This window comes from Protopterus annectens, chromosome 2.part1, assembly GCF_019279795.1.
Source record: "Protopterus annectens isolate FY-2018-M chromosome 2.part1, PAN1.0, whole genome shotgun sequence".
NCBI classification, from domain to species: Eukaryota; Metazoa; Chordata; order Ceratodontiformes; family Protopteridae; genus Protopterus; species Protopterus annectens.
Window position 1 is genome coordinate 1,691,698,106 of NC_056729.1, and position 18,076 is coordinate 1,691,716,181.

An 18,076-nucleotide genomic window follows, 5' to 3' on the forward strand; every position below is an offset into this window, starting at 1 on the left:
AAAAAGATGTATAGCACTGCATTACTTAGAACAAATAAAAAAGTATATAGAATATGCCACCATAATGCCAGCAACAGCTTAAACATGAGACATATCTGACTGTTGGAACACCTACAACTTCAAATGTCACACTGGGTTCCATCAGCAAAGTAGGCATAGCATCAAAGATCAATCATACAAAAAGATCTGCCCATGGGGTAGAGGAATAAAGCCCTGTCTACCTCCGGCAAGCAAAGTTTGATTAGTAGTACAGGCATTTGACACTGCAATTAGGAGAATAGGATAGGGAGTGGGCTGTGGCCCTCTCATGTTGCTACTCCCATCCTGATCATTCCCAGAGGGCAAAGACTGTGTCAAAATGTTGAGAGCCAGTACAGGGGAGACATGGGTTTGGCCACCCAAGCCAGTGAAAGTAGCCCATGTTGGCCATGCAAAGGAGCAGGTGCAGACAGATAAATGGACATAAGTGGCCTCTACAGTGAGGGAGGAACCCATGTCAGCATCCACAATCTCCCAAGCTCCTGCTTACACTTATCAAGAGTACCAGAACTTGTCAGAGATTTGGGAAGCATGGCTAGGCTTAAAAAGGCCCTTGTGGTCATTAGCCTAGTAAACACTTATAAACCTATGACCTTATGAAACGAGGAGGGCTAGACTTTCATACAAAACATGCTCTCATTTTCAAGATGCAAGCAAAAGCACCAAACTCCCTGATGTCTGCCTGCATAATGCCCCTCTGGAAGGCTCTCACCATAGGAGATCTAAGGGAGAACACTCCTCGCCTCTAGAGAAAAATGGTCTCGTGTCTGATGGGGGTGGCTCAATGGTTGACACACAGGGGGAGGGTTTACAGAAGAAAATCAATCTTCTTGTGAAGGGGTAAAGGGCTATTACCGTTATAATGGGGATGATGGGCATGCCTGGTACACAGCTGATCTCCGTGCAATCCAGAAGCGTTATGGAATAAAGTACATTTGTGGCATCTCAAACAGAAAGTACAGTTGTGTACACTTACCATAAATGTATATGTTCGAGTGTCTTCACTGTTGCAGTCATCACATTTGGGTTATCCCTGCCAGGGTAGCCCTCGGCCAGCCTGAATACCAGAGACTTAGTATTTCTGCATCGGTTGCTGTCATTTGAGGACTGACGTCAGGTCGTCAGTGGTATAAAGGAAGACCGTCAACGCCATTACATCAGTTTTTCTTGTCCTAAGCTGTCAGGAGCCCCGAAAGTAGGAGGCCAGGCTCTGGTGGTTGAACCCCACCAGTGGAAAATAAATACCAATATGTCCCTTGTAAAGAAAGGAGAACAGCAAGGAAGGAAGGTAACAAAAAGAAAGGGGGATGGAGGGAGAGAAACCAGGACTGCAACAGTGAAGACACTCGAACATCTACATTTATGGTTGTGTACACAACTGTACTATGTTCTTCGTGTTTCACTGCTGCAGTCATCACATTTGGGTAGATTCCCAAAGCTGAGGAAATGGGTGGAGGCAGTCAAGAAAGCTAGGGGCTAGCTAGCATGCCCTGCAAGACTGCAGAGGCAAACCCTGCCCTGGATTTGGAGAAGAAAGGCAGGTGGTAATGCTTGGTAAAAGTGTGAACAGATGTCCAGGTGGCAGCCTCCAGGATGTCCCTGGTTCGGACTCCTCTGAGGAAAGTGCAGAGGTGGAAGCTGCTCTGGTGGAGTGTGTCCTGATGGAGGCTTGCCATGCTGTTAGTAACAGAATTGGATGCAGTGTGCTATCCATTTGAAAATGGTTTGCTTGGAGATGGCTTTGCCCTCTGCCCCTGAAGCAAAGCTAACCAGCAAGTGATCTGACTTTCTGAAGAGTTTAGTCCTGTGCAGATAGTATCTGAGCTATCTGTGTGCACATCTAGAGAGTGCAAAATCCTTTCCCCCTTGTTTTGAGGGTTAGGAAAGAAGGTGGGCAAATAGATAGACTGGTTGACAGCCACACTGGACACCACCTTGGGCATGAAGAATGGATTAGTTCTGAGGGATCCCCTGTCTGCATGGAAGATGATGAAGGGTTCCACAGCCATGAGTGCTTGCAGCTCAGAAACTCTTCTGGCTGAGGTGATGGCCAGGAGGAAGGCAGTCTTCCAGGAGAAAACTTAGCTCTTCAGAAGAAGCTGGTTCGAAAGGAAGCAGGTGAGCTTTTCCAAGACAAAGTTAAGGTCCCAAACTGGTGTTGGTGCCTTCTGGGGGGCCTCAAGTTGCCAGCCCCTCTGAGGAATTGTTTAATCAGTGGGTGTAAAAAAAGAAGCTGCTCAGTGGGAAAATGAGCAGAAATAGCAGAGGCAAGAATTTTTATAGAGGAGAAGAGAGACCACTGTGTAGTAGGTCAGCTAAGTAATGCAGGATGAGAGGGATGGAGGGCTGTGCCATATTGGCCCCCTTAGCCTGGATAAAGATGCAGAACCTGTTCCATTTACCTGCCTAAGTTAGGGCATCTGGCATCTCGGATAACATCCAGAACCTGTTTATTGAGGATAGCGGTTAGGGTATAAGCCAAGCTGCCAAATTGAGTGTCTGCAATTGGGGGTACATGAATTCCCCTTCCCTCTGGGTTAGGAGGTTTGGAATCTGAGTAAGATTCCATGGAGACAGGGGGACAGGCTGCACAGCAAGAGGTGCCAGTGCCATCTGGGCCAGTCTGGAGCTATAAGAATGGTCCTTGGTTTTTCTTCGCTTATTTTGAGTAGTACCCTGGGAATGAGAGGTAGGGGAGGAAAGGCATAGACTGAGAGGTTTACCCAGGGGAAAGACAGGGCATCCACTTTCCATGTCATGCAGTGATGGTCCCTGGTGCAGAATTTGCTGAGCTGATGGTTGGTGTGGGAGGAAAACAGGTTGACCTCTGGGGCTCCCCATTTCTGAGTTATTAAGAAGAAGATGTTTCTGTTAAGCTGCCACTCATTGGGGTCCAAAAGCTTTCTGCTTAATTGGTCTGCCAGGGAGTAGAAAGAGCCTGGCAGGTATTGTGCTAACAGGTGTAGTTGCATGGAAGATGCTGTAAACCAAAAGGTCATGGCCAGCATGCACAGCGGGTAGGAGTGAGTCCATCACTGCTTGTTGATGTACCACATCCCAGTGGTGTTGTCTGTTTTGATCAGAGAACCCCTGGAGAGAGAAGGGGTTTGAAAGCTATCAAGGCCTGCTGCACAACCATCATCTCTTTTTGACTGATGTGCAGGGGGAGTTGCTAGGGGTTCCATTGGCCCTGTATGCACCTGCCATCCAGGTGTGCACCCCAAGCATAGTCTGATGCATCTGTGGTGAGGGTCTGGGGAACGGGGTGTGGGGAGAAGGGCAGTCCCTTGTTGTGGGAGCAGGCTGTTGCCCACCAAAGAAATTCCTTTCTCAGGCAAGGAATAATAGGTAGAAGAGTTTCCAGATCTTGAGAGTGTTGACACCAAAGGTTCTTTAAGTACCATTGAAGTTTCCTCATATGCAGTCTGGCATATGGAATGAGGAGTATGCAAGATGCCACAAACCCCAGGGCTTGCCGGATTTTCCTTGCAGAAAGCTGGGGCCTGGTGGCCAGTTGACAAATGTAAGCTGATAGGAAAATTTGTTTCTCTGGTGTTAGGCATGCCATCTGGGATGCTGTGTCCAGACTTGCTCCCAGGAAGATTATCCTTTTGGTGGGTACCTGTTTGGATTTCTTTTCATTGACTGTGTACCCTAGGGAGGTTAGTAGGTCCTTTACGAAGGCCAGGTCTTTGAGCAGCTTCTCCTGGCTGTCTGCCTGAATAAGGCAGTCATCTAAGTAGGGGTAAATTTGAATATTTCTTTGTCTGCAAAACGCAATGGCCGGAGCCAGGCATTTTGTAGAACTATGGGAGCAGTAAATAAGCCAAAGGGAAGCGCAGAGAACAGAAAGTGTTGAGATCCTGTCCTGAAGTGGAGATATTTTCTGCAGGACTCCCTGATAGGAATGTGGAGGTAGGCCTCTTTTAGGTCCAGGGTGGCTAGCCAAGCATCCTTGGAGAGCATGGGTAGCAGCTGCTGGACGGTGAGCATTTTGAATTTAGAATGGATAGATCAAGGATGGGGCGTGAGGTGTCCTCTTTTTTGGGCATCAGAAAAAGTCTGGAATAGAAGCCTTGGCCTATCTGCTCTGCAGGAACGTGCTCTATTGCCCCCAAGGAGAGCAGGGAATGGATTTGCTTTTCAGCCTCTGCCCACTGATTTGGTGGTAGATCTGGAAACCCTTTTGGGGTTGGTAGAGTGTGGAAGGAGAATTTGTACCCCTGAGACAAAGTGTTTAGAACCCATTGGTCCTTGGTAATGGTGGCCCAGGTGCTTGAGTGAAAGGACAGTTTTCCTCCTAGTGGTATGTGAAGGTGGACAATGGCGAGGTTGGGAGAGGGTGAGTCATTGTGAGCTCTTACCATAAGTGGTGGCTTAGAACTCCCTGGTTTTGAAGTGGAGGTAGTCCACTGCTTAGATCTCTGCAACTCGTGGGACTGCTGTTTGAGGGGGGGGGTCTGTTCCCACAGGGCCAAGGCTGGTCTTGTTTACTCGGAGCAGGAAAGGACCAGTGCTTGGAGGGAAAATGCCTGCTAAACCTAGAAGGCTGGACCTGTAAGAAATCTATAACAGTCTGCATAGATTTTCTTCCATCTTTTTTAAGACCTCTTCTGCTTTAGTACCAAATAAGTTATCTTTGTGCAAGGGTGCATCCAACAATTTTGATATGACATGGTCTGGCAGGGGTTGTTTCTTAAGCCATGCATGTCTTCTAATGACAGCTCCAGTGACTGCTGCCCTGCAAGAAGCTTCTAGGATGTCAAAACCACAGTGCAAAGTGTGTTTAGTTACTTGACCAGCAGAATGCATTACTTCCTGTAAATCTTTAGATTCTGCCCATGCAGGAAAGGATGACATTTTTTGTTTAAGGAATTTCAAGGTATGTTGCTGATATTTAAGCATATGGAACTGACAATTTAGTGCCCTGATAGCAAGAGCAGCTGAGGTGTATACTTTTTTACCCCACCTGTCCACTGCTCGTTAATCCCTGTCTGAGGGGGGTGGGATTCTTAGCTGAGGTTGCTTTAATCCCTTTTGGCCCTTGAGTAATGACCTCAGGGTCTTCTGTTGGATTTTTAAAAAAGATATTTGTGTGAATCAGGGACTCTGTAGTACCTGTCTGGTTTTCTGGGAGCAGGAGGGAGGGTGTCTGGAGTCAGGCTGGATTCAAGGAAGCCATCATCCAACACATATAGGACTGAGGGGATGGCTAAGGGCCTGTGTTGTGGAAGGTCCAGGAACTCTCTGAGTCTCTTTTTAGACTGTGGGTAGTCTTGACTCTCCCATTGGAAATGCTCCCTTAAGGTATGCAGTGTTTCCAGAAAGGAAAATTCCTCTGGGGAAGAGGCTGAAGGAATGGATTCTGCTGCATCAGAATGCTCATATGTGGAGAGGGACTGCATGTCTTCATATTCAGATGAATCGGATTCATCTGACTCTTGTTCAGACAAAACTACTGGAGACAGATCTCTCTTCCTTTTTGAGGGAGTGGCTTGGCTTCCCCTAATCAGCATGATAAGGTCTTCTGCCATTTTAAGGATCTGAGACTGAAGCAAGGGAGCAGGCGCCCGAGAATGGGTAGTCGGTTTCTTGGAAGTGGTTCCACCCCTGGGCCTACAGAACTCAGTTGTTTTCTAAAGAATGGTAGCAGTGAAAGAAGGCATTGGTTTACGTCGGGATTCGGTGTTGTGAAGGACTTCCTCAGAAGCCAGTGCCTGCACGGTGGCTCCAGACCCATCCAAGGTAGAGACGACAGCAGGATCCTTAGATGAAGAACAGTTCTGCGACATACCGGACTCCAAAAGGGTCTCTGTAGCAGCCTGCGAATTAACTGAAGCGGGCATCAGGGGCAGCGAAAGCACCTGAGTTCCGGAGGACTGACAACCAGCTTAATGGAAGTGTCATCGGAAGGTTTGGTCCTGTGCGGTCTGTCTCTGTCTTTATCTTTACGTTTTTTCAGAAGATATGCTGTCGGATGGCTTACCAAGGCCATATCGGAATTTGAGGACTGAAAATGGAAATATGTGGCTACAATAAGAGCCCGACAGCAAATAGTTCTGGCTTTAAAGCACAAAAGCGACGAGGAATGTTGTGGTCTGGGCCTAGAAAAGTGACGCAGTAAGAGTGGAAGTCCCAGTGTGGTATTTGCTTTCCACAGGCGAGATAATTATTAACTTTTTCTGACAACAGTTACTGCAAGAAAAAAGGATCCCCATTGGGGTACTTAGGTTTCGAAGACTTCAACTTCAATTCGGAAATGAAACTCAGGTAGCAGCCGACCAGCACTCATGCAAACTGCTTCTGCTTTGGGCTTCATAGCAAGAAAGAGGGGTGTAATGGCATTGGCTACCTTCCTTTATACCACTAACGACCTGACGTAAGTCCTCAAGCGACAGCAACCAACGCAGAAATACTAAGTCTCTGGTATTTAGGCCAGCCGAGGGCTACCCTGGCAGGGATAACCCAAATGTGATGACTGCAACAGTGAAACACGAAGAACATCTGTAGATCAGCAGTGTCTGCATACAACCAAAATCACTGTAGGCTTTATACTGACAACACAGTGATGAAATGAGACACTAGGAGCAGCTGCCAGATACAGCAGCTTATGTCCCATCACGTGGCATCTGTTTAAGAATACATTATCATCACTTGAAGGCCTCACACTAGAAAGAAATGTAGGTGTAACTTTGGTATGGATGTATCCTGGAGTCATATACTGGTATGGATGTATTCCGGAGTCATATACTAGTATTCTATTACCTGTTTCTTAAGTCCTTCAACTAGGACAGGGTGAAGCTATTAGCAAAAATCCTACCTACATTCACTTGAAAGAAAGAGGCCTACAGGTGAAGACAGCATATGGTATTTTGTTAAAATTGTTAAATGAAGTATACAAAAAGAAACACAGCTAACTTTTTTCAAACACAAGTACTACTGAACTACATATGATCAATGGCTATGGTAGAAATCAGCAATGACCATCTGATTAAATCCATTCCAATCACAACCAAATGAAATGGAGCTTTTAAAAATGAAATAACTACTTACCATAACATCAGATCCTGTGATCCACATCTGCCCACTTAAGCCAAAGGACTGTCAGGCAAAGGTAATGGCTACTCACCACCTTTGGTTCTCCCAAGCTCTAAACCTCATCCCGTTGTTCCTATAAAGCTCCTCACTTCCACCTCCTCAGTAGACTGAAACTGCACATACAAACAAAAGCATTCACACAACACTCCAGTCTGGCAGTTGGCACATACGGTAAAGGCGGTCACTCACACAACACTCCAGTCTGGCAGTTGGCACATACGGTAAAGGCGGTCACTCACACAACATTCCTGTCTGGTAGTTGGCACATACGGTAAAGGCGGTCACTCACACAACACTCCAGTCTGGCAGTTGGCACATACGGTAAAGGCGGTCACTCACACAATACTCCAGTCTGGCAGTTGGCACATACGGTAAAGGTGGTCACTCACGCAACACTCCAGTCTGGCAGTTGGCACATACGGTAAAGGCGGTCACTCACACAACACTCCAGTCTGGCAGTTGGCACATACGGTAAAGGCGGTCACTCACACAACACTCCAGTCTGGCAGTTGACACATACGGTAAAGGCGGTCACTCACACAACACTCCAGTCTGGCAGTTGGCACATACGGTAAAGGTGGTCACTCACACAACATTCCTGTCTGGTAGTTAGACTAAGGCTGTCGACTATAGTTTCTGTCATTCAGGATTTGATTTCCTCCACCCTCATTTACCTACCGTGTGGCCCACACATGGATCCAGTAAGAGCAAGTCAATTAACCAGACAGTGCTTGGGGAACTGTGAATTTGGGTTAGGCACCTCAGTGGTCTGCTGAACTGCATGTCTAGTAACTACCTATGCAATCAAAAACAACAATGATCCTTCCCCCACTGGTCTACTCACAGAACGATTTTAAAGGAGAAGGGACAGAGGATGGGCTTGCTGAAGTAGGTGCAGAGAGAGATCATGAAAGACTTAATGTTATAGTACATTTATTAAGTTTATTATGTTACATGAGCTAATACATCCTCTTCAACCACAGGACAGAGTCCACAGCAAAACTCCTTGGGTAGCATCAAAAAAGAATGAACATCATTATAGTCTGCCTGAATGCAGACATTGACACTGCATTCATTTTAATACAGTTTTGCGGTGAACACCATATTACAGCTGCAGAGATATCATTTGTAAAGAAAGACAAGATGCCGCTATCACTGTAGCTGAAGCCATGGGTGTGCTAGGTAATGCTCTGTTTTTTTTTTTTTTTTTAATAAAGAAAAAGAAAATGCATTCAGAGAGCCACTGGACAGACTGACCTTGGAAATAATTTGTTCCATTCTGTTCTGAGCAAAGTAAATGAAATTGGTAAAATTCCTTCTAATACCTTTTGCACTGTTTAGGCAAAATTGCAACTGTTGATGAGCATGTGCCGTCTTTTGGCTTTTCCCAGTTAGGGGTCGCCACAGCGGAACTCCGGTCCGCTAATGATTGGCAGTAGATTCTTGCGTGCCAAGTTGCCAGCTCTGACGCACAACCTTTAACGTAGCTACGCCCATTCACGCATGTCTCCACACAGAAGACGCTCTAACTGAGAATCGAACAGGACAACGTTTTACTGTGAGGCGACAACGCTACCGCAGCACCACCACCGCAGTAGAACTGTTGATGAACATCGGTTTTCCTTTTCCCAGTATACTAACAAAGGTAAATGCGTATTGCATTTCTTACATGTTCATCAACTGTTGATGAACATGTAAGAAATGCAATACGCATTTACCTTTGTTAGTATACTGGGAAAAGGAAAACCGAGATTAAATGGTGTGGCTGAAGTCAACTTCTAGTACTAGCTTTGACATGAAATCTGGATTTGTGCACAAAGAAACCTTTTGTTATGAAAGTACATCCAAGTGGCCTACAAATAAGAACCTGCAGTTTGGAAAATCTCCTGGTTAAAGTGAATTCTACCAACAGAGTTTTCAATTACAATTTGAAGTCTGCTTTAAATGTGTATTCAAAAAGCATAAAACTCAATTTTTCCAGTATAAAATTTAGTTATCAAGGTGAAGGGAATTCTCAGGATGAAGAATTCATGCCCTGATTAAAATTCATGAAGGGAGCAAAGTGGACTTTGATATTAGACTAACTAGATCCTTTGCCAAAGATAATGGCCAAAAAATGAAACACCACAGGAATACGGGCTTTGTCTAAACATACTGACAGATTTTTCAAGTACCTGCTTTGATGAGAATTTGGACCACCTGAACTGGGTGCAATGGGTCCCTGAACATTACGGGAAATAAGGAAACAATGCAGCAATTTGATGGAGTGAAACAGTACAGTTGAGTACACTTACCAGAAATGTAGATGTTCAAGTGTATTCACTGTTGCAGTCATTACATTTGGGGTTATCTGCTTGCAGTAGCCCTCAGTTGGCCAGATTAACAAAGTCTTGGGTCCTACGTTGGTTGCTGTCTCTTCTTCCACGACGTCAGGGGTATAAAACATGCAGCCAACGTCATTACATCAGTTTTTCTTGCCCCAGATGTCAGAAGCCCCCCTAATGGGAAGCAATTAAATCTATAAATATACAAGGTTATACCTCAAACAAAAAAGCAAATACACCAAAAAGCTTTTAAGCATTGAAAAGGAGAGAAAAATGTATAGCCAAAAGAAGTCAGGGGGCTGGAGGGAGGGTAACCAGAATTGCAACAGTGAATACACTCAAACATCTACATTTATGGTAAGTGTACACAACTGTACTATGTTCTTCGTGTTTCACTGTTGCAGTCATTACATTTGGATAGATTCCCAAAGCTAAGGATGGGAGGAGGAATTGAGATAGCATTATGACCAGCTATAAGGCCCTGCAAAACTGCAGTGGCAAGGCCAGCTTTGGATTTAGAGAAAATTGGCAAATGGTAATGCTTGGTGAAAGTACGTACAGAACTCCAGGTAGCAGCTTCTAGGATTTCCCTGGTAGGTACACCTCTGTAGAGGTAGATGCAGCCCTGGTTGAGTGGGGTCTGATCCCCTGTGGCATACGTTTTCAATGGTGCTTATAGCAGAATTGAATGCAATGGCCTATCCATTTGGAGATGGTTCGCTTTGAAATAGCCTTCCCCTCTGTCCCTGCAGCAAATGCCACCTGCAGTTGTTCAGATTTCCTTTGAGGTTTAGACCTGTCCAGGTAGAATCTAAGTTGTCTGTGCACATCTAAGGAGTGCAGTATCCATTCCCCTTTGCTCTGTGGATTAGGAAAGAAGGTAGGCAAATGAATGGACTGATTAAAAGCCACACTGGATACCACCTATGGCATGAAAGAGGGATTGATCCTGAGGGACACCCTGTCCGTATGAAAGATGATGAAAGGCTCCACTGCCATAAGGGCCTGTAATTCAGATACCCTTTTTGCTGCAGTGATGGCTAAAAGGGAAACTGTTTTCCAAGAAAGGAATTTTAAATCTGCAGTAGCAGCTGGCTCGAAAGGAGGAAGGGTGAGTTTCTCCAATACAAAGTTAAGGTCCCAGGCTGGTGTTGGAGCTCTCCTGAGTGGTCTTAAATTTTTGGTCCCTCTGAGGAACTGCTTGAGCAGTGGAAGAGAGAAGAGGGGAGGTTCTGTTTTATAATGAGCTGAAATGGCTGAGGCGTGAATTTTTATTGAGGAAAAAGACAGGCCCTTGTGAAGCATCTTAGTTAAGTATTGTAAAATTTGAGGTAAATTGAGCACTGCTGTGCTCATCCCTTGAGATTGGTTCCAGGCACAGAATCTTTTCCATTTTTCAGCATAAGATTTTCTAGTAGTAGGCCTCCTTGCCTCTGAAATGACATCCATCACTGGTTTACTAAGGGATGGTAAAGGAGAGCTTAGGTAATTAGCCAGGCTGCTAGATTCAGTGTTTGAAGCTGAGGGCACAGAATCTGGTTCTCCTGCTGAGACAGCATGGTACGTGTCTGGGGCAGGTGCCATGGGGCCAACAGTGACACACTGCGCAGGAGGGGGTACCAGTGTTGGCGTGGCCAGGCTGGTGCAATCAAAATCATCCTTGGTTTGTCTTGTTTGATTTTTAGTAGTACTTTGGAGAGCAAAGGCAGAGGAGGAAAGGCATAAACTGATAGTTTTTTCCAGCTGAAGGACAGAGCGTCCACTTTCCAAGCTCGTCTGTGGGGAGTCCTTGCGCAAAAAATTTCCAATTGACAGTTCTGGGGGGAGACAAACAGGTCTATATCTGGGCTCCCCCATCTGCCTGTCAACATGTTGAAAATCCTTGGTTCCAGTTTCCACTCGTGTGGGTCCATGAGGTTTCTGCTTAGTCCGTCTGCCAGTGTATTTAGTTTTCCTGGCAGGAATTGAGCTTGTAGATGTACCTGGTAGCTCAAGGCTGTGTTCCACAATGACATGGCTAATCTGCAGAGGGGGTAAGAATGTGTACCCCTGCATGTTTATGTACCACATAACAATGGTGTTGTCCGTCTTTACCATTAATTGTCCTGGAAGAATGTAGTCCTTGAAGGCTGTCAGAGCATTCTGTACAGCTAAAATTTCTTTTTGATTGATGTGAAGGTGCATTTGACTTGGGTTCCATTTGCCCTGAATGCACTTCCCTGCCAGGTGCGCCCCTCCCCCCATGCATAGTCTGATGCATCTGTTAGGGTTTGGGTGGCAGGGGGTAGTGTGAATGGTAGTCCCTTGTTTTGGTGGCAGGCCTCTGCCCACCAAAGGAACTCTAGGCGTAGACAAGGAATGATAGGAATCATTGCTTCTTGATCCTGAGAATGTTGACACCATAGGCTTTTTAGGTACCATTGTAGTTTCCTCATATGCAGTCTTTCATATGGAATTAGAAGAATGTAGGAGGCCATGAACCCCAAGGCTTGTAGTACTTGCCTTGCAGATAGCAGGGTTTTTGTGGCCACTTGTTTGAAGTAGGTTGTCAAGTGAATTTATTTCTCTGACGTGAGGAAAGCCAACTGGGAAGTTGTAATCAAGCTTGCTCCCAGGAATATAATTTGTTGACAGGGTACCAGGTGTGATTTCTTTTCGTTTATGGTGCACCCCAGACAAGTTAGCACCCTCTGTACAAAAGCCAGATGATTCAAAAGTATGTCCTGGTTTTCTGCCTGAATTAGACAATCGTTCAGGTATTGGTATATTTGAATATTTCTTTCTCTGTGAAATGTAATGACTGGAGCTAGGCACTTTGTGAATACCCTGGGTGCAGTAGATAAGCCAAAGGGCCTTGCAGAGCACTGATAGTGCGTGTAGCCTGCTTTGAAGTGTAGGTATCTTCTGCAAGATTCCCTGGATTGGGATGTGCAGGTATGCTTCCTTTAAATTTAGTGTTGCCAACCGGGCATCTTTGCTTAGCATAGGATGCAATTGGTGAAGAGTAAGCATCTTGAATTTTGGAATCACCAAAAAGGTGTTTAGAGTAGGCAGGTCCAGGATAGGAAGCCATGAATTGTCTTATCTATGTACCAGGAAAAATCTCGAGTAGAAACCTTGTCCCTTTTTCTCTTCTATGCTTAAGAGAGAGAGTACTTGCTTTTGGGCCTCTGTCCACTGCTTTGGAGGTAGATCCGGCCAACCGCTTGGAGTTGGGAACGTGTGGAATTGAAATCTGTACCCTTGGGACACTATATTTAAAACCCATTTGTCCTGGGTAATGAGTCCCCAGTTGTTTGCATGAAGTGCAATCTTTCCTCCCAAAGGGGCAGTCAGTTGAGAAATGCATGGAAGTTTTAAAAAGAAGTCAGTGAGACAGTTTACCATAGGGGGGAGTTTTATTACTCCCAAATTTGGAATTGGAGGCCCCCCACTGCATAGTCCTGTGCGTCCCCTGGGACTGAAGCCTGGGTGCTTTGCTGGATCTGGGTTTGGACTGAGAAGGTCTGGAAGAGGCAGGAAAGGACCAATTCTTAGAAGGCCAATGCCTACTAAATCTTGGAGGTTGTACTTGTAAAATGTCTAACAGTTTGCATACATTTAGCTTTTTCCAACATCTTTTTAAAAACTTCTTCTGCCTTGTTGCCAAACAGGCGGTCCTGATTTAAGGGAGCATCCAGTAATTTCGCTTTAACATGATCTGGCAAGGATTGCTCCTTAAGCCAAGCATGCCTTCTAAGTACAGACCCAGTTACCGCAGCCCTGCAAGATGCCTCTAGTGAATCAAAACCACATTGCAATGTATGTTTACCAACTTGTTCAGCAGAATGCATAAAATTCTGTAAATCCTTATTTTCAGCACAATCAGGAATCAACATCATTTTCTGTTTAAGCAATCCAATAATATGCAGCTGATACTTTAACATATGAAATTGGCAATTCAAGGCCCTGATGGCCAAAGTTGCAGAAGTGTATACCTTCTTACCCCATCTATCCAGCGCCCTGGAGTTTCTATCAGAGGGGGTAGGACTGTTGGCAGTAGTAGCTTTAATGCCCTTGGGTTCCTGTGAAATGGTTTCAGGATCCGCAGTAGGATTTTTGAAAAGGAACTTGTGAGAGTCAGGAACCTTGTAATATATATTATGTTTTCTGTAAGCAGGAGGTAAAGAGTCAGGGGCCAAGCTAGATTCCAAAAAGGCATCATCAACAAGGTCCAGTACAGGAGGTATAGCTAAAGGCTTGTGCTGGGGCAGGAGTAAGAAATCCCTAAGCCTCTTTTTAGAATCAGAGAAATCCTGACTTTCCCAACGAAAAAGCTCCCTGAGAGTATGCAAGGTTTCACCAAAAGAGAAATCCTCTGGGGGGGAAGCAGAGGGAAGAGAGTCCTCAGCATCAGAAATTTCAGAATCCTCGTCAGAAGTATCATAAGCAAACTCAGTTCTAGGTCTCTTAGAGGGGGAAGGTTGGCTTCCCCTGATTAAAGTAATAAGGTCTTCAGTCATTCTTATCATTTGTTTTTTGGGCATAGAGGGAAGTCTCTCTGTTGATCAGTGGCAGTGAAAAACATTGAGCAGCCTGCCTGCCCCTGTGGGAGTGGTTACTGACTTGAAACTGTAGTTTTATTGGCCATTTTGGGTCAATTCCAAAACTCCTTCATCTTCCTCTCTTAAAACCCTCTTTTGCGCGGTTTTGCGAGTTTTTGTGCATAGCGCAACAGCGGGCAGCGATGCCTAATTGGGTTTAAACTATTCCTGGCTCCACAAAGTCTGCTCTTCACTTATTCCCTTAGAACTGCTCTATCTCTCAATTTAAACACCATATTCTCATTCTAAGGCCCTTCACTGGTCCAATTAAGTAATCCTACAAGTTAGCACTATTAAACCATAAGCACTACTTACTCTTATACTCTCTACGATTACCCTGTCCCCTATTGGTCCGTCTTAAATTCAGTTTCCCTATATTACTCTAGATGTCCAAAGGTCAGTCAATGGTTTCCTCTCCAGTCCAGCTGGTGAATCTGGGAATTTGGAGGCAATGTTACAACTGTCTCATGTACACGGACAACCCTCTCCTCCTCCAAACAGGTTCAAATATATGTGAGAGATGCAACTATTTAGCCAAACTGGAGGCTGAGCTCTCTCATCTCAAAACTGGTGTAACCAGTCAGGAGGAGAAGGTAACCTCACACAACACAATTCCAGTATCACATAGTCCCACCACATCAGCGAACCAAACACATAAATACACAAAACATACTGGAGGCTCTAAATAAAAATCTACCTAAGCAACAGAGACCTCCAAAGCAGACATCCAAGCAAACGCTACCTCAAAACAAAACACGCACAACACATAGCCCACAAAGTCAGTGTGCCAAGCAGCCACAGCCCTTAAGGCTGAATGACACACCTGATACTCTTGTAATAGGTGACTCTATTGTCAGACACACTGATGTCCCGCTCACCAGGCTGAATAAAGAGAAGGTCACGGTGAGCTGCCTGTCGGGTGCTAGGATCCGCCACATAACGCAAGCACTCAGGTCACTCCAAAGCAAATACAAATATGACTCAGTCATTGTACATGCTGGTGTGAATAACCCGAGATGTACCTCCCTGGACTACATGAAGAGACATAGAGGAGCTCTCTGATCATGTAGCCCAGGCTGGTATGACCCTGACCTTGAGCAGCATCTTACCCTCACCTAGAATGATGCCACAGTACAAAGACAAAATGATCGATTTTAACAATTGGCTAAAATTTTCGTGTCATTCAAAGGGGATCCAGTGTCTGTCAGCCTGGGATGACATGCTCGACAAGCCACGTTGCTTCGCTAGGGACGGCTTGCACCAGTCACCACTGGGCTTTCGGATATTGGCAAAGGCTCTTGCCACCCCCATAGTGCCTTTTTAGGCAAGGCTCAAAAGTCAAACCCACCCCCATAGACAGCACAAGGAACAAGAAACTAAGGGTAATGCTGCTAAACACCAGAAGTCTTAACCTCAAGATGCACGACTCAAGCTCTCCTCAGTATGGAGAACATTGACATCTGTGCAGTGACAGAAACCTGGTTCAAGGCTCCAGAGAGCACCCCAGCACTACCAGGCTATACCTCATATCATGCTTTTCGGCCCCAAAACCCAGACCGAACCACAAAAGGAGTTTCCATATTTATCAAGGATATCCACGCCTCCAGGTTAGTGGCATTGCACGAAGTATCGGAGACCATCCATGTGCAACTAACAGTGGGCAAGACTGCTTTTCAGTTTATAGCATCCTACAGACCACCCTCTCAAAGTCAGGAATCCCACTTGGCTTTCCTGAAAACATTGGAGAACATGAAGATCTCTCCAAACACCATTATATTGGGTGACTTCAACTACCCAAACATTGACTGGGAGCACTACACAAGCCCCAGCACCTTAGCCCAAAGGTTCCTGGAAATTATAAACTCAAATGCTATGGAACAACTAGTCACCACTCCCACAAGAGGGGACAACATACTAGACCTGATCATTACCAACATGGGGACTCTATGCTCCACACCAGAAGTATATCCCTCATTGGTAAGATCAGACCATAAATTAATTTCACTGGATGTCCACATCCTGACCCCACCCCCCAGCCCAGAAAACCAAAGTGAAAACTTCTCAAAAGCGAACTTCTCACTTCTCAAAACTGGAGTGGAATCCTTCAAAGCCCCAGGGCCAGTGGAAACTATGGCCCCAACTGCAGAATCCTATATAAACGCATTCTACGGACATCTCCAGGAATGCCTGGATCATGCTATCCCAAACAAAACCAAGACCCAAATCATCCAAAGGCAGGCGTCCAGTCTGGTGGACCCCTGCCATAAATAAACTGTACAACAGAAGGAGGAAGCTACTACATGATAGAGCAAAATCCCTAATAAGGAAGGCATCTCTGATCAGTACTAGCAAAAATTACGATCCCTCATAAAATCCTCCAAGGCCAGCTTCGAGAGAAAAATTGCACAGGACACCAAAGACAATCATAAGGCTTTTTTCAGTTATGTTAGAAACCTGGGATGCAACTCCCAGACTTGTTCTGAGTTGATTCTAAACGACAAAAAATACACTGATCCCACAGACATCGCCAATATCCTGGCAGACAGGTTCAGTGCAAACTTCTCCCCCCCCCCACCAAAAGAGCAAGTATCTATCCCAGCAGAGGGCTGCCTCCCAAACATCTCTGATGCTCAGGTGAAGGCTGCCCTCTCCAAAGCAAAAACACTGCTTCCATGGGACCAGATGGCATCCCAGGTTGCGTCCTACATGAACTCCAAGAGGAACTAATCCCTCAAATAAAACAGCTATACAATCTCAGCCTCACTACAGGATATGTGCCCTCAGAATGGCGTACAGCAACAGTGGTCCCACTCCACAAAGGTGGAGCCTCTACGGACCCTGAAACTATCGCCCCATAAGCCTGACTAGCTTAGTCTGCAAGGCTATGGAGAGGATCATCATGGAGCTCATAAACAAAGACATTGGGGACCTACAGACACTAGATTCTACCCAGTTCGGCTTTGTCAAGGGCAGATCCTGCCTTTTGAACCTGGTTGACTTCTTCGAAACAGTCACCAAAGCCATAGATGAAGGGAAGATAGTCCACACAGCCTATCTGGACCTTGCAAAGGCATTTGACACAATACCCCACTCGGGCATCATAGATAAGCTATCCAGCTTAAATATAAACCCCTATGTCACAAGATGGGTCGCAAACTGGCTCAAAGACAGAACCCACAGAGTGAGTTGCTGGAGCCATGTCAGACTTGAAACCAGTCACAAGTGGCATCCCACAGGGTTCTATCCTGGGACCACTCTTGTTCGGTATATACTTTTCCGAAGTACAGGCAAACGTGGGAGGACTACGGCTCACCAAGTTCGCAGACGACTGCAAACTGGGCGCCATAATCAACTCTCCAGCTGACACAAACATCCTTCAAAAAGGTCTCACAGAGACAGATAACTGGTGCCAGCGCCATGGTTTAAAGCTAAATGCCAAAAAATGTATAGTCATACCCTTTGGCAAAAACAATGTGCCCACAAATTACCACATAGGCGGAAACCCATTAAGTACAGAGAAAGTTATTAGGGACCTGGGGACCCAAGTTGATAGCAATCTCTCCTTTGACAACCACATTGCCAAAGTGGTTAGAAAGACCTTCTACATAGCCCACCTCATCACGAAGGGTTTCACATCTAGATCAAGAGAGGTAATCGTGCCCTTTATTCATCCCTCATCAGGCCCATCATAGAATACAATGCCCCTTTTGGGATGTACCTTACCCGACACCTGCAGCAATTAGAAAGACCCCAAAAGTATCTCACCAAGAGGATCAAGGGTCTCAAACAGATGCCATATGCTGCTCGGTTAAAAACTCCAGCTCTACTCGGTTGCATCCCGCCTACTTGGGGGCGATCTAGGCCTGACAAACAAGGCTATGTCAAACCCAGAATAAAGGGACATGCCCCCCCTCAGAAAATCAAAACCCCTTAGAGCCACACGCCGGGGGACTTGAACCTCAGCACAGAAATAAATAGAACTTGCTGGAGGGACAGGTTCATAACCCAGAGGCTCCCTTCGCTCTGGAATAG

The 18,076-nt window shown here is 45.6% G+C and overlaps 1 protein-coding gene across 1 annotated transcript in view; it reads right to left on the bottom strand.

Annotated features, from left to right (window-relative positions):
• CLSTN1 (calsyntenin 1) overlaps positions 1-18,076 on the bottom strand; it is a gene marked incomplete in the record, with an annotated part of 1,072,885 nt that overhangs the window by 450,848 nt on the left and 603,961 nt on the right.